The sequence below is a fragment of the Macrotis lagotis genome, chromosome X, assembly GCF_037893015.1.
Source record: "Macrotis lagotis isolate mMagLag1 chromosome X, bilby.v1.9.chrom.fasta, whole genome shotgun sequence".
NCBI classification, from domain to species: Eukaryota; Metazoa; Chordata; class Mammalia; order Peramelemorphia; family Peramelidae; genus Macrotis; species Macrotis lagotis.
Genome location: NC_133666.1, coordinates 678,811,499 through 678,828,184, shown reverse-complemented (window position 1 = coordinate 678,828,184; position 16,686 = coordinate 678,811,499). Strand labels below are relative to the sequence as shown.

Here is a 16,686-nt window from a genome sequence, read left to right as displayed (position 1 = left end):
AATTCCAAGGAATTGACATAGACAACCTGCTGGTCACTGTTTAACCTCATCCCTTAGGGAAAACAAAGTTCAACTTCCCAACAAAGCCTTGCCCATTTGGCAACTCAATACAGTGAACTGGGAGCCAGAGGACCTGATTTACCAGCTGTGTAGATCCAGGCAGGCCATTTTACCTTTCTGTGCCTCAGTTTTCTTATGTCTAAATTAGAAGGTGGTTGAAGACAATGACTTCTGAGGTCACACCAGTAAGAAGAAGAAGATGCCACATCCCTTCACCCCTAATCTCATATTCTTCCCTCTATACCCTCTCCTCATTAGAACTCAGAAAACTATGTGGAACTTTCTGGAAATTATCAGTAACTGAGTAGAAAAGGCAAGCCTACCCAATGTGCCCTATTTCTGAACTGGTGGTATCTCGACAAGATCAATCCATCCATGAACAAACATTTATTATGTATCTACTGGGTGCCAGATGCTATGCTAGACACTACCGTTCCAAAGAAAAAAAAGTGAGTTAGCACATTCCCTCAGTGTCTAAATTCTGTTACATCTTAGGAATGAGCAAACCTTTATTAATAACCTACCGGGTATAGACATTGGGGTTTCAAAGACAAAAATGAGAGAATTTATTGTATTTTATTATATTTTAGCAATTAACAATCGATCGATATCATTTATTAAGCATCTACTGTGTACCAAGACACTAGGACTACAAAACAAAAGTAAATCAAGGCCTGACCTCAAGGAGTTTACATTCTATATTATCTTCTCTGATGCTGGCAAATTACCTTATCTCTTGACAAAAGCAGACCATTTCCCCCTAGCTCTCTGTTTCAGGGCTCTATAAACTGCATAGGGCTAACTTCCTTTCTAAAGACCTGGCTTAGTTTTGAAGAGGGTTCAGGCCAAGGTGTTTCTCAGCTCTGGGACCATGGACTAAGAATGATTGACTGAACAAGATGTTAAACTTGGCAACAGACTGACTTTCCTGGAGCCTCAGGAAAGGAAGGAGAGCTTTTTCTTGCTCCCTGATTGGGATGAACTTGGTACAGGAAGTCCTGGTGAATGAAGATTAACATTCCAAGCATCCTTTTTATAGTAACCTGACCCAGAACACTCCAAAGAACAGAGAACTCCCAATAATTTCAAGAGGAATTCCCTCTAAAATTGGACATTGCTATTTCTACAGCATGTGATTATTATTGCATAAAAGTCTTATTACAAACTCATGACTTCCACAGGGTACTATATAAACAGAATTACCCAGGCCTGGTCTCTGCTCTCAGGGAGCTTATAATCTCAAAAATAGAACAGAGGCTAATAGCAAAGAAATACATTCATACACTTTTCTCACTATTTTGAATATTTGCTGTTTCCAATCACTAGATGAATGAATTGGGGACATTGGATCCAGGTCTCAGGACCTCCTCATCATGTGGGGAATGTTGTTGTCCTTTGTTTTCAAAGAGGACCAATATCATCAAAGAGTAAGGTTTTGACTTGAATGTGAATTGGATTTGAGGCAGAATTTCCACAAAGTCGTTAGCTTCGCTCTTTCTTCTAAAGTTACTAGTGGCAAGACAAAAGAGAAGATGACATTTGATGGCTCTGAATGTAGTGGATGACCTTGGCATCTTCTCCGACAAACTCTAAGTGTTCCGCAGTACCTGCTTCACAGACATTGGAACAGATTGTTCTCACCTGCCCATCCTCTCAGGAAATTGTTCATATGTGTGAGTTAGATGTGCCCCTAATTCATCGATGGTTTTGAGACCCATTGGTTGCCCTCAACCTGGTTTGGCCTATCTATCAAGATGGTTTTCCAGGGGATGGCTAGTATACACTCTATAACTTCTTGGAACCACAGGTGAAAATTGGGTAGCAGGTAGACATCAAAAGTGAACGAGCAGCTCTGAAAAGGGCTTGGCAAGTCCTCATATCAGAGGTATGGGGTCTCCCTGAATATCCCATAAACCCCTATAAACTAGGTGGTATGTGTGCATATATGTGTGTGTATGTGTGTGTTTTTGTGCCTATGTATATTTATGTATGCACTTTGTCTCACAATGTGATTTCCAGATATACATTGCAGATATTCTTGTTCCCAAGGAGCTCCCAATCTAAAGGGGAAGACAACATGTAAATAACTATGTGATAACATGACATATATATTATATATTATGTATTATATTAATATATAAAATATATAATATATGATAAATTGGAATTAATATTGGATAACTTGATGGCAGATTCAGTAGCCAAAGGCAAGATACCATATACAAGGTCAAAGATATTGTTGCTATTCAGTTGTTCAGTTGTGTTGCGTCCTACTCTTCCTGCTCCCATGAGCCAAAGGACTCCAACAATTTCCATGGAGATTTCTCGGCAAGGATGTTGGAGTGGTTTGACATTTCTTTTACCAGCATCAAGAACTTGAGATTGAAGAAAAAGTCAGAAGGCAAGGAGGGTAGAAAAAGTCTATGGATGACTTTATCTAGGCTCCCTATGGTTATATCCCTGCTCCATGAGGCGTAGGCTAGCCATGTTGAGAAATTGAGGTATCTTTTAGCAACAGGACACTGAAAAACAGTGGGTAAAGAAATAACCCTCTGTTCTGAGGGACATTGCCCACATATCCCCATCTAATTATTGATGTTTGCTATATCATTTTTTCTTGTTTAGTTGTTTCAAGCATGCCTAACTCTTCATGAATTTTCTTAGTAGAGATACTAGAATGGTTTGTCATTTCTTTTTTACATCTCATTTTATAGATGAGGAAACTGAAGCAAACAAGATTAAATGACTTGCCCAGGATCACACAGTAAGTGTCTGAGGCTGGATTTGAACTCATATGAAAATGAGTCTTCCTGATTCTGAGCCTGGTATGCTATCCACTGAACCATCTGAGTATGATTTAAAATCCTGACTCTTTCTATCTGACCTTAAACATGTTACATAACCTTTCTGCATTTCAGTTTTCTCATCTACAAAATGAGGGGTTTGGATTAGATATACTCTGTGGTTCCCCTTGGTAGTAGATATTATTTGAAACAACAGGTAGTTTCATAGGGGAAAAAAAACAAGAATCACAAGAAAGAGCAGATTTGAATCCTGCTTTATACACTTTATACACTTAATCTCTAAATCTCCTTTCCCTCTTCTGTAAAGCAGAGATCATAATATTAATAGTATCTCCCTCACAGGTCCATTGTGAGGCTTAAATGAGATAACATATATAAAAGCATTTTGCAAACTTTAAAGGGATTGAAGCTCTGTGATTTCATAAGTGAAGAAAACCCTTCTTCTAATACACAGCAACTCCTTCTCTGCAATTTAGATATGGGAGATCAGATTAAAATGTAATTGGGAAATGTTAGGGATTGTTGTGGGTAGGAGCACTGTAAATTATCATCACCTGGTGCCCTTGAGCACCAGAGCCTTATTTAACTAAGTGCTATGGGAGTGGGAGTGGATTAGAGACTGGGGAGGTATTTAAGTACTGGTATTTGGTTCAACAAATAGAGACTTTGGAGTAAAGGGAGAACTTGTCTTCCTTGTCTCCTGTCCCTCCAATGCTCACCTGGGGAAAGATTGAGGGAGTCCAGAAAGGGACTAAACAGGGAAATATTTAACAAAATAAGTAAAAATTTAATAGAATATAGTGTTACTATGTGGTTTACTACGTCAATATGTGGCCTTCAGGGATTCTTACATAGCCATTTCTCATTTCTGTGTTTGACTGCACTGGCCTAGAGCATGAGAAATGAAATGATTGTATCAGAGGAAGGATTCAAGCCTGGGTTCTCCTAGCTCTAAGACCAGTTCTTTATCGAATAACATAATACTATCTCTCATGCAAGACCTTAAAATGTTATAGAAGTATCAGTTATAGAAGTGTCAGTTGTAGGGGCATCTAGGTGGCACAGTGGATAGATCACCAGCCCTGAAGTCAGGAGGACCTGAGTTCAAATTTGGCCTCAGGTACTTAATAATTGCCTAGCTATGTGACCTTTGGCAAGTCACTTAACCCCACTGCCATCAATAAATAAACGAATGAATGAATAAATGAATGAGTGGAGTAAAATCTGAAAAAAAAACACAACAAAAATGCCAGCTGTTATTTGTGGAATTAAACAAAGCATCCCTGAGCCATCTTGCTAAACAACTGTATGCTGTTTTTCTTCAAAAGAGATCATGACCTTCTTTCAGCCTATTTTAGATCTGTTATCCAGTCACTCAGTGCCACCCTACCTGATAGATGAGAAAGTGGCCATTTTTAGGTCAGTGTGGCCCATAGACTTCCTTGGTCCTGGCAGATCATCTCTGCAGGTGGGATCTCAATCCCTGGGGGCCAGGAATGCTTCATTTTTCCATTCCATTTTAGCAGACTGAGGCAGTTTTCTTGAGGTAGTTCCAAATACTAACACAATGAGAAATGGACTTTTCCCTGCTCCAACAAGCCTCAACAATGAAGAACCAGGGAACCTCAGACTGGGCTGGAAGGAATGGATGAATGATGGCTTTATGGAGCCAGAACCACAGGGAGGAATCACAGGGGCCAGGGGCAGGAACTCCTCTGGCAATACATCTTTGTCACTGGGTACTGAGGCAGAGGTAGAAAGAAATTGTACAGGAATCAAGAGTAAAGGATGATAGTTGCAAAGAGCCACGTTTAGGCTTGCTGTCAGAAAATTAAAAAAAATATATCTCAATTAGAATGGGCAGTTTCAGGAGTGAGGCAGGTTCCCTCACATTGGAGATCTTCATGTAGAGTCTGGATAACCACTTGTCAGGTATGCTCACTAGAGATGATTTGTGGAGTATGAGTTGTATTAAATGACCGATGTTTCTTCTAACTCTTAAATGCTGTGATTTTGTTTGGTCAGAAGTCCAGACTCTAAACACTGAGTGGAGTAATAAAATGATAAATTTAAATTTGGTTCCAGGAAACATTTCCTAATAATGAAAAGTTTCCCCAAAGTGGAATAGACTGTCATGGGAGCAGGAAGGTTCTCCGTCTTGGGATGTCTTCAGCAAGTGATGGGATGACTTGTTGGGATATGCTGCAGTAGAGAGCCAGACGTGAACTATAGATACCTAAGCTCTTATTGGAGATAGATGTGGCATATGTATGCATGTATGTATGTATGTATGTTAAATAGGATATTGGTTAGACCTCACATGGCCGGTGCTTACTCTTCTAGTTCTGAAATTCTGTAATACTGTGTTGGGAGAAAGGCAAGAGGACCCCATTCATATACTAATCACATTTTAGAGACACCAATTCCACTGCCAGGGGCCTTTTGGTGGAGTTTCCAGAAGTAGGAATGGATTGGCTTGGAGTCAGTCACATACATCCTTCACATACCACCCTACCCAACTCCAAGACATATTTGTAAAATGACTGATCCATGTGGGGGCTTAGGGGTTCAATCAATAAGGTAGCTGGTGTTAGGGGAATAATGTGAGACTGTGTAATGGGGTAAAGATAACTGGCCTATACTCAGTGAACCAATGGGTTTGGCCTTCCCAAATGTAACTAAGCCCAAGCATGTCATAGGTTATATGATTTAGACCTGAAAGGGAATTTAGAGTTCATTTATTCCTTTCTTATTATAATGAGTTATTCAGACAGTGCAGGTCTGAGAGGAGAGGGGGTAGTTTGTTAACAGGTCCAAAGTTTATTCCTGGGCGTGGTTCAATCACAGAATAGAATTATAAGAGCAATGTGAATCTGGGGAAAATGTTGTAGGTGTGTGTGCGTGTGTATTTATGTACATGTATAAGGTGGGGAAGGAAAGAGAGAGGAAAAGATGGAGAGAGAAGAGGAAACAGAGAGAGAGTTAAGAGGAAAGGGGAAAGTCAGGAGTACCTGGGTTCAAATCTAGTCTCAGACACTTAATAATTACCTAGCTGTGTGACCTTGGGCAAGGCAGTTAACCCCTTTTGCCTTGCAAAAAAAAAAAAAAAACCTAAAAAAAAAGAGTAAAGGGGAAGATCAGGGAAAGGGAACAAGTACTATAAGCCAGAAACTGTACTAAGTTCTTTACAAATATTTTCTCATTTGATCTTCACCAGAACTCTAGGAAGTGTACTATTAATATCCCCATTTTACAAGTTAAGGAAACTGAGGCAGACAGGTTAATAAAGTTGATCTCCAAATTAGTAAAGATGCATTGATTGTCTCAAAGGCAAATTCAAATTTAATTGCTTTGGGGGTTTATTTTGAGTACTTTTATATGTTTTTATATAACATGCCAGAAAAGTGGTCATTTGGGCTCTGCATAAAGACCAGCAAAGAGGGGAAACCTACTATATATTCTCAGGCAGAACTTTTCCACTTTCAGATAATTCTAATTATTAGGCACCTCCTTTTTATGCCAGGTCCAAATTTGTTAGGTATGAGCTCCTTTAAGTCCTCTGAGTCTATTATATTGTTTTTATATCTGTTTATGGGCCTCTATGATCATTTTTATCTTTTTTTTCCTTTTCAATGGGAGGAAGAAAGATTGTCCTATACCCATAGGCACTTCCTACCTCTATTGCTTATATAGGACTCGGAGCCTGTGTTACCCAAATTTGAGGAAACCCAGACTGAACGACATATATATACCTAAGCTCTTATTGGAGATAGCATAGCCATGTGAGCTCAGAATCTTGGATCATAGATTATATGGTTTCATTGTTAGCAAGAAACTGGTTCTTTGACAATTAACATATTTTTTCATTCTGCTTAAATGTTCTGTGTGGCAGCTGTTGTCATTAATTAAAGAGAATTCATCACAAACCCAAACTTCAGGAAGCCTCACTTCTAGCTCTACCTCCTTCACTACCTGTGTGAGTTTGATGAGGTGGTTTCTTATCTCTGGGACCTCAGTTTCTCTCAATAACCTAAGAGAGAATAATGCCAATATATTCATCACTCAGTATCTTCTCAGAGATCAAGTGAATGAATAGATATGGGAATTTGATTTAGAAAGAAAGAAAAGTATATGAATGTAATCATTCTAATTTCCTGGGATCTTAGACTGTTAGGCTCATGAAAGCCAGGGAGGTATACCATGATCAAGGCTAGTAGTGCTTCATATGCCTAGAGAGAGACAGAAAAGTCATATTGTGCATGCATGTGTGTGTGTGTGTGTGTGTGTGTGTGTGTGTGATTGCATGCATATCCATGCTTGGAATGGGATGGTGAAGACGAGAGGGAGCTAGATTAGAGGATTTAAATAGCCCAGTCATGAGGTTAATTGGAAGTGTATACAGAGTGTGACTTCCATAGGGGGAGGGGATAAGGAAGGGAAGTGTCTCTTCACATAGGAAAAAAAGGAAAAGCTATTTCTTGGCCCTCAGCCCTTCTCAGAAAGGGCTCAATGGAAAATCCCACTGGGGAGTGGGAAGGATGTGGGAGCAGAGACAAATTTAGAATTGATGTAAATAAAAGCTTCTGCCTTGGAAAGTGTAAAGAGTTTCCCCTTATTAGAGGCTTTCACCAAGAGACCAACTGGCCACTTGTTGGTGGGGTATGTTCAGATTGGAATTATAATTTATCCTTCGCTTGTTTCGATGGTTTCCAATTCTTCAGGCATCCGTTTGGAATTTTCTTGGCAACAATACTAAGAGGAGTTTGTCATTTCCTTCTCCAGTTCACTTTACGGATGAAGAAACTGTGACAAACTGAGGGTGAATCCCAAGATTACTTGGCTAGTAAGTGTCTGGCAATAGATTCAAATTCAGGATGAGGAATCTTCCTGACTTCAGAACCAATGCTCTATCCACTATGGCACAACCTAGCTTCCCTGTATGTAATAGTAACATCAATAATGACAGCAAAAACGACAATAATGGTTAGCATTTAAACTATGCTTTTAGGTGTGCGAAGTGCTCTGAAGATGTCATCTCATTTGAGCTTTACAACAAACTCTAAGAGATAGATGCTAATATCATTCTCATTTACAGATGAAGCAACTGAGGAAGACTGAGGCTAGGTGACTGGTCCAGAATCAATCAACTGGTAAATACCTGAATTTAACTTAAGGCTTTCCTGGGTCTAGACCTCTATTGTAATACTAGTTGCCTTAGATTGCCTCTAAGGACACCTTCAACCTCAAGATTCTGTGTTCTTGCTAATTAACAATAAATTATCTAGAAGTAAAATAGGCTGCCTCAGAAGGTAGTTGACCTTCAAAGAAAAGTTCTTTTCTTCCAAAAAACTTCATTAGAAAATGTTGAAATTTGGGGTGGCTAGGTGGCACAGTGGATAGAACACTGGCCTTGGAGTCAGAAGTACCTGAGTTCAAATCTGGCCTCAGACACTTTAATAATTACCTAGTCGTGTGGCCTTGGGCAAGCTACTTAACCCCACTGGCTTGAAAAATCTTAAAAAAAAAAAAAAGAAAGAAAATGTTGGAATTGGGTTTGAATGACCAACCATCTGGGTGACTTTGGACAAATCATATAACCTCTGAGTTTGGTTTCCTCATATATAAAATGAAGCAGTTGGATATGATGATCTCTAAGGCCCCTCCCTGCTCTGGATCTGCTCAGTCTTCAGGTGTAGACTAGACTTTAGATGACCATTAAGGTCCCTTTAAGCTCTGAAGACCTGTGATTCTGAGTCCAAGGGATCCACCTTGGAAGTGTCACCATAGTCCATTAGAATCCTATTGACCCACAAAATTCTGTGATCTTGCCCGGGACAAAAGCTTTGCAAAGAGCTCTAAGCAAATTCTGTTCAGAATCTGGGAATGACCTCACTAGTGAATAACTGGAATAGCTGGAATCATATTGGGGAAGAAGAAAGAGTTGGATTGGTCCTTTGAAAGATGATTGGCTACTCCCACCTGTTTTCTTAGCGTAGTGAGTGACTGACACATTTATAGAGAATTAATACTTGTTAATTGATCCCAAGAGAAAACATAGAAAAATCTTTTTTTGTCTTCAGGATTTTGGGGATTTAGCTGTCCCCAAATTGCCATCATAGGCATGCCTTTGAGCTCTTGCCTGCCCATCATCATTCTGACCCTGGAACTCCTGTGACCCGTCAGATCTTGAGAGGCAACTTTGCTTTATAGATAACAAGCTGAAGTTAAAATTAAGGAAAATTACCCAACCTCTGATACTCATTAGTGATGCGAACTCAACCAAGTTACAACCTCTCTCATCTTCAGTTTCTTTTTTTGTTTAAGGTAAGGCTTCCTCAGACCAGTTCGGAAGTTTTTTAAGATTAATATTTTGTTTTCAAATTATTTACAATAGTAGTTTCTACCTATCATTTTCTGTAAAGTTTTGAATTTTACAATTTTTCCTCCACTCTCCCTTCCCTCCCCCATCCCCCTACAGAAGGCAGTCTGATAATCTTTACATTGTTTCCATGCTATACATTGGTCAAAATTGAATGTGTTGGGAGACAAATCATATCTTTGAGGAGAAAATAAAATATTAGAAATAGCAAAATTATGTAGTATATAAGACACTTTTTAAAAAAGTGAAGGTAATAGATTTTAGTCTTTATTTAAACTTCACTGTTCTTTCTCTGGGTACAGATAGTATTCTTCATCTCAGGTGCTCTAAAATTGTCCCTGATTATTGCATTGATGGAATGATCAAATCCATTAAAGTTGACCATCACCCCATGTTGCTGTTAAGATGTCCATTGTTCTTCTGGTTCTGCTCATCTCACTTAGCATCAGTTCATGCAAATCCTTCCAGGCTTCTCTGAATCCCCGCCCCTCCTAGTTTCTAATGGAACAATAGTGTTTCATAATGTACATATACCAAAATTTGTTCAGCCATTCCCCTATTGATGGATGGACATTCACTTGATTTCCAATTCTTTGCTACCACAAACAGAGCTGCTATGAATATTTTTGTACAAATGATGTTTTTACCCTTTTGCATGATCTCTTCAGGGTATAGACCCAGTAGTGGTATTGCTGGATCAAAGAGGATGCACATTTTTATTACTTTTTGGGAATAATTCCAGTTTGCTCTCCAGAAAGGTTAGATGAGTTCGCAAGCTCCACCAATGATATATTAGTGTCTCAGATTTCTCACATCCCTTTCAACATTGAATATTGTCCTTTCTGGTCATATTGGCAAATCTGAGAGGTGTGAGATGGTACCTAAGAGATGCTTTAATTTGCATTTCTCTAATCAGTAATGATTTAGAGTAATTTTCTGTATGACTATGGATAGCTTTGATTTCCTCATCTGCAAATTGTCTTTGCATATCCTTTGACCATTTGCCAATTAGGGAAAAGCTTGATTTTTTTTTTTATAAATTTGACTCAGTTCTCTCTATGTTTTAGAAATGAGTCCTTTGTCAGAAATAGTAGTAAAAATTATTTCCCAATTTACTACATTTCTTTTGATCTTGGTTACAGTAGTTTTGTTTATGCAAAGGCCTTTTAATTTAATGTAATCAAAATTATCTAATTTGTTTTTAATGATGTTCTCCATCTCTTCCTTGGTCATAAAACTTTCAGTTTCTTTATTCATAGAATGAGGATAATAATAATACTCATCCAAGCTACGTAACTTTGGACAAGTCCTTTGGTCCGTCCTCTCGAGGCCTCAGTTTCCTACTCAGTAAAATGAGGGGCTTGGACTGTCTCTATTATTATCTATAATCTATTCTCTCGGTGAATCCCTTTTCTTCTTCATATGTACCCCAAAGAGAATGGATTGTTCTCAATTTTCTAAATCTGGAGTAAAGAATAAAGAAAGGGAGTATAGATTGACTCAGTGACTCCCCTTTTTCATTGCTGGAAGAGTCCTTAGGGCATTTGTACACAGTAGGTGCTTAATAAGTATCAGCCAGGTGCACTGGCTAGAGGAATAGGTTTCAGTCAGAAGCCTGGGGTCAGCCAACTCAAGTAAGAGTGTGGTGTGAACCACCTGTGAGTTTTCCCACAGTAGCTCTGACCCTACCCCCCACATGCTCAACTATACACAGGTATGCCCAGCTCTTAACTGTGTGGCCAGGAAAAGTCCTAAGGGAGGAGCTGTGCCTATATCCAAGGACATTTTTGATCTCCCCTGCTCCCCATGTCAGGCAATCGGGCAGAGAGAATGGAGTTCCTTTGACCCATGAAAAAGTATCCGTGAGAAACACCAGGGAGGGAAAGGTAAGAAAAGAAGGGAGAGGATGTCCTACCCTAGGGAAGGGAGGAATTAAATGTTCTGACTTTGGTTTGTCTTGGGGAAGAGGGAAGGGGATCAGGAAAGGGACCTTAGCAGCAAACCCAGCCTAGAAAGAGGAGGCCTTTCTTTATGTCAATTCTGGTTACTCCTGGATATAAGGGGGTGTTCTCACATTGAGCTAGGTACCTAGGGAAGGTAAGAACAATAGAATGTCAGAGCTAGGAAGACATTTTGTATCTTAAATCAAAATTCCAAAGCTGAGGACTTTAGAAAAGGGAATGTCAGAATTAGGAAGCATCTTAGAACAGGAAAAGTCAGAACTGGGAAGGGTCTTAAAACAGGGAATATCAGAGCTGGAAGGGGTCTTAGGAAAAGGGAATGCCAGAGTTGGGAGAAACTTTAGAACAGGAAATGTCAGAGTCCAGAAAAACCTTAGAACAGGGAATGTCAGAGCTGAAAGAGGTCTTAGAATAGGGAATGTCAGAGCTGGGAAGGACCTCAAGTGCTTGGAACGGTCTTAGAACATGGAATGTCAGGGCTTGGAGAATACAAATAATGTTGGAGCTAGAAGAGGTCTTTGGAAATAATCTAGATGAAGGATTCTCAGTAGAGTAGGTATACCCTGTCCCCTAATAAACATGAGAAATGTATCAAAAAGGAATTTTTAAAGTTTGATAAAATAATCATTGCACCATAGAATTAATTAATCTGTCTTCTGTCATGGCACATTTTAGGATACTTTTCCTTTCATGTGGAATAGAGATTATGGAATGGTTTATTGAAAAGACAAGAGGTACCGTCCCTGCAAAAACATCGAGAAGCCCTGTTCTGGTCCAACCTTCTTATTTCATAAAGGAGGAAATTAAAGTCAGTTTTTTTTAGACATTTTCTAGCCTGATGATTGTGGACAGCTCTATCTTTGCCCAAGGTCAAGCAGGTGGTGGTAGAACCAGTACTCCCACCTAAGTCCCCTCAGATCTAAATTCAGTGCTCATTCCACTACACCATGGCCCATCCATGGGCCCTCCCACTGGACACTGTTCCCAGTCCTCTGACCTCCTGCAGCTATGCTGTCTCAATGTTGGCCTGAAGCTCAGTCAAGTCAGTAAGTATTTTTTAAGCTCCTACTATGTTCCAAGGACTAGAGATACAAATAAAGGCCCAAAACAGTCCCTGCTCACAAGGAGCTTATCTAATGAGGGAAACAGTGTATGCAGCTTCATGCCAAAAAGTGTCATCACACATAGACACAAGTAGGACCCAATTGGCAGGAACATACTCATCTCCCTGGCCTAGGATGGCCAATAGAAAACAGGAGGGCTAATTCTACTACTAACATATAGGTAGAAGTTTAGTTTTAAGACACTTCCTTGGTAAAAATTGGTTATATATTTAGATACATATAGTTGGATGCCTGGATACCTGGATGAATGGATGCATGGATGCATAGATGCATGGCTGGCTGGCTGGATGTATGGCTGGCTGGCTGGATAGATTGATGGATAGGTAGATTGTTAGGTGGATGGACAGATAGATATATGGCTGGCTGGCTGGATAGATAGCTTGTTAGATACATTATGGGTGGTTGAATTGATGACTGGTTGGATGGATAGATTGTTAGATAGGTGGGTAGATGGATGGATGGATAGATTAATAGAAGGATGGATGGATGAATTGATATATTATTAGATGGAGAGAGAGAGAGAGAGAGAGAGAGAGAGAGAGAGAGAGAGAGAGAGAGAATGAGAATAAATGTGTTATTTGATTCCTAATGAGAGACATTATACCGTTTGGTAAGAAAAGTGCTGAAGATACAAATGGAGCCTAACCAGATTGCCCCTGCCTTCAAAGAGCTTGCTTTTGGGAGATAGACAATACCTCTAGCAACCTTATCTTTTTATTGCTATTCAGTCATTTTCAGTCATGTTTGACTCTTTATGATCCCATTTGGGATTTTCATGGCAAAGATACTGGAGTGATTTGCCATTTCCTTTTCTGGTTAATTTTACAAATGAAAACATTGAGGTAAACAGGGTGAAGTGACTTGCCCAGGGTCTCTAAGTGTCTTGCCAAGGGTCAATAAGTGTCTTGAGGCCAGATTTGAATTTAGGTCTTACTGATTCCAGACGTGGTGTTCTTTCCACTGTACCACCTAACTGCCCTATAGGGACCTTATGGAGGAGGCAAAAGTTGAGTTAGAGCTTGAAAACTAGGTAGGATTCATTTGATAGGAAAGGGGCAGAGGATAAGCAAGAGAGACAGGCAGGAAAGATATGTTCTTCAGCCAGGGAGTAGCCCAGTTTGGGCATGAGCCCTTGTATGTGAGCTCTGCCTGTTCTCTTGGAAGGTCTCCAACCATCACCTCTCAGAGGGGAATCTGTCAATCTCTCCTCTAAGCTTCAGATCACTTAAGAGGGGAAAAGAGCTGGGAGCCCTGAGGAACTAATTAATGCATCCTCATGTTGAAATATTCACAGGTGAGAGACTCTGAGGGAACCACAGGGGTTAACCTCAGCTTGGTGTCCTCAAAAACCATGAAACTAGGGGAAATTAAGGGGTGCCAACTGCCTGGTGCCAAGAGGAGGAACATGGGTTTTAGCTGGAAGAAATCCTTCCCTGGACACAAATCACAAAGATGGGGATTATATTGTTATAGGAAACTCTAGAGCAAGGAAACTTATTCCACAAAAGCAGGTCAATCTCTGCTCCACAATTTATAACTCCCCAAAACTAACTAGGGTATGTATATAGAGAGGGACTTGCCCAGCATGACACAGCCAGTGGGTGTCAGAGGTGAGACTCAAACCCAGGTCCTCCTGGCTTAGCAGTTGTTTGTCTGTCTCTTCTATTTTACTGCCTTGGATTGGGAATGGGTGATATTGTGCTATCTGTAACATTTGTATTATCTTTAGCATTCATCATAACTATTATGGATAATGAAAAGTCAAGGAATATTTGTATCATTTCTAACATTTATCATAATCATCATATCATAATGAAAATATGAATATATATGTATAATTTTAACATTTATCATAACTATTATAACAAAGAGACAAAAATATTTATATAATTTTTAAAATTTATCATAACTTCTAATGAAGAGATGCAAAAATATTTGTATAATTTTAACATTTATCATAACTATTATAATGAAGAGACACAAAAATGTTTGTATAATTTTAACATTTATCATAATGATTATATCATAATGAAATAATACAGTAATATTTGTATTTAACATTGATTATAACCATGATATTATAATGAAGAGATAAAAATATTTATATTATTTTAAAACTTATCATCATTATATTATAGTGGTTATAATTATTATCAATGATTATTAACCCATATAATGACTAATAATTCATTTAAAAATTGTCCCTTGTCATATATAAACTTTTGCTCTGTGATGAAGGTATTGTCAGGAGGAATATCCCCATTTAATGGATCAGGAAACTGAGATTCAGAAGCATAAAGTCATTTGCCCTTGTTTCTACAAAGCTAGTTTTTATTTACTTTTTTTTAAAAAATTGATTTTTACAAGGCAATGGAGTTAAGTGACTGACCCAAGGCCACACAACTAGGTAATTATTAAGTGTCTGAGGTCAGATTTGAACTCAGGTACTCCTGACTCCAGGGCTGATGCTCTATCCACTGCGTCACCTGTTCACCCCTACCTCAGTTTTCTCAACTAAAAAATGAGGATAATAGCACCTACCTCTCAGGATTTTGACGAGCAAATAAAATAAAATGTGTCAAGTGCTTTTGAAAACATATAAGTGGTAGCCATTCTTGTTAGGAGGTGCAAGTGGAAGGAATCATGAAGTGTAGAAGGCATCTCAGTGACAGAGATTGGTTTACTCTGAGGCATCTCTCCCTTCTCCTGGTTCCCCCTGTGACTGAGGCGATTTCAATGGATTATTAATCTCCAAAGTAAGGGCTGTCCATCCTCTGGTGCTGATCATATCCCTCCCATGCCCACTCATTCTGCATAACTCTTTTTCCTTGTGTCCCTATAAACCCTTCAGATGAGATCAACTCAATGCATTGGGGGAGCTTTCCCTATCTCTCATCATGGTGAGAATGCCATGGTGGCAACTCTCTCTGTCCATTAGTCTTCACTCAAATCTGCCATATCATTGACCCTACGCCTTTCCTGCACACATTTCAGAGGCAGTGTGGTATGACTGGAAGAGCCCTGGGTCTGGAGTCAGTGGATTTGTATATAAATCCTACTTCTGACACAACTTATGTGATCCTGGGTAGATTCTTTTAACTTCCTCCTCACTTTCCTCCCAGGAGTCATTTGGATATTTATCACATCATTCACAGGCTATATGTGGTCAAACATTTAATTAATTCATCCCTAAAACAATCCTAGATTTATTGAATTTCAAGTCTTGCCTGTGATTGCCTTGGTGACACCAGACCAATACATCACACAGGTCAGAAGTTCCCTGCCTCTGCACACCAATCTTTAGTTTGGTTGGCAAAGTGAGACAGCTAGCTCATGGCCACAGTACCTCTCTCTATGACATTTCCTGTGTGAATCCTTCAGGAAACAGTGAAATTATGGGAATCTTATTCCTGCGAAATTGCCAAAAGGGAGGGGGGATCATCAATAAAAGGGCTATACAAATTTCCAAAGGAAATCCAATCCTGTCTCTTCTTCCACTCTTAATATGGAATCATATCATGCCTTGTTTTCAGGGTCTGTTATGCACATATATATACACATACATACACATACATGTATATATCATATATGTAATATGTGCCATGCACATATGTGTTTTAATGTGTGTATGAGGAGAGAAAGAGATGATTTATTTATATATGCTCTATGTATTGTATGATTATATGTATATTTTATATATGTAGAGAATATGTGGGTGTGGAGAGAGATCCTTCAAGAGAGATAATCCATGAATATGTGCATGTACTCTGTCTTACAATTCAGTTTCTAGAAATCCATTGCATTGGGGCGGCTAGGTGGCACAGTGAATAGAGCACTAGCCCTGGAGTCAGGAGTACCTGAGTTCAAATCCGGCCTCAGACACTTAATAATTCCCTAGCTGTGTGGTCTTGGGCAAGTCACTCAACCCCATTGCCTTGCAAAAAAACCCTAAAAAAAATCCATTGCATTAATTATAGCCTATATCCCGAAACACTCTCTATCCAGCACCCTTTCTCAATTCTCTCTCTTTATATGTACATAATATGTGTAGATATGTATGCATGTGTCAACATAATATTATCAAATATACTGCCTATGTGTATTTACATACATGTAATTTATTAAATACAGTTCCTAGTATATTTGTGGTATATATAGCACATGTTACATAGATAAATCAGTGCATATAATACAGTGATATATGACATATATAACATACATTATATATAATTTACATGTGTATATTACATGTGAATATGGATGTATATATGTAATATTTGTTAATTATATTGTATATCAGTCATGATATAATGTGTACATATGGATAGATATGCATAATATACATGTTTTGAGAGAGA

General features: G+C 38.9%; 1 protein-coding gene and 1 long non-coding RNA gene across 6 annotated transcripts in view; one reads left to right on the top strand and one right to left on the bottom strand.

The window, feature by feature from the left end:
• The window catches only part of LOC141501700 (uncharacterized), a 241,135-nt gene that overhangs the window by 3,353 nt on the left and 221,096 nt on the right, over positions 1 to 16,686 (bottom strand). The gene's annotated exons all lie outside the window — the stretch shown is intronic.
• Positions 1 to 16,686, top strand: part of NOS1 (nitric oxide synthase 1) — a 244,590-nt gene that overhangs the window by 20,931 nt on the left and 206,973 nt on the right. The window contains exon 2 of one of the 5 annotated variants that reach the window (XM_074205928.1): positions 7,960 to 8,014. The exons of the other annotated variants lie outside the window; for them this stretch is intronic. The gene's annotated coding sequence lies outside the window, so the exon portion shown is untranslated. The remainder of the gene's footprint in view (positions 1 to 7,959; positions 8,015 to 16,686) is intronic. 5 annotated transcript variants of the gene reach the window in all.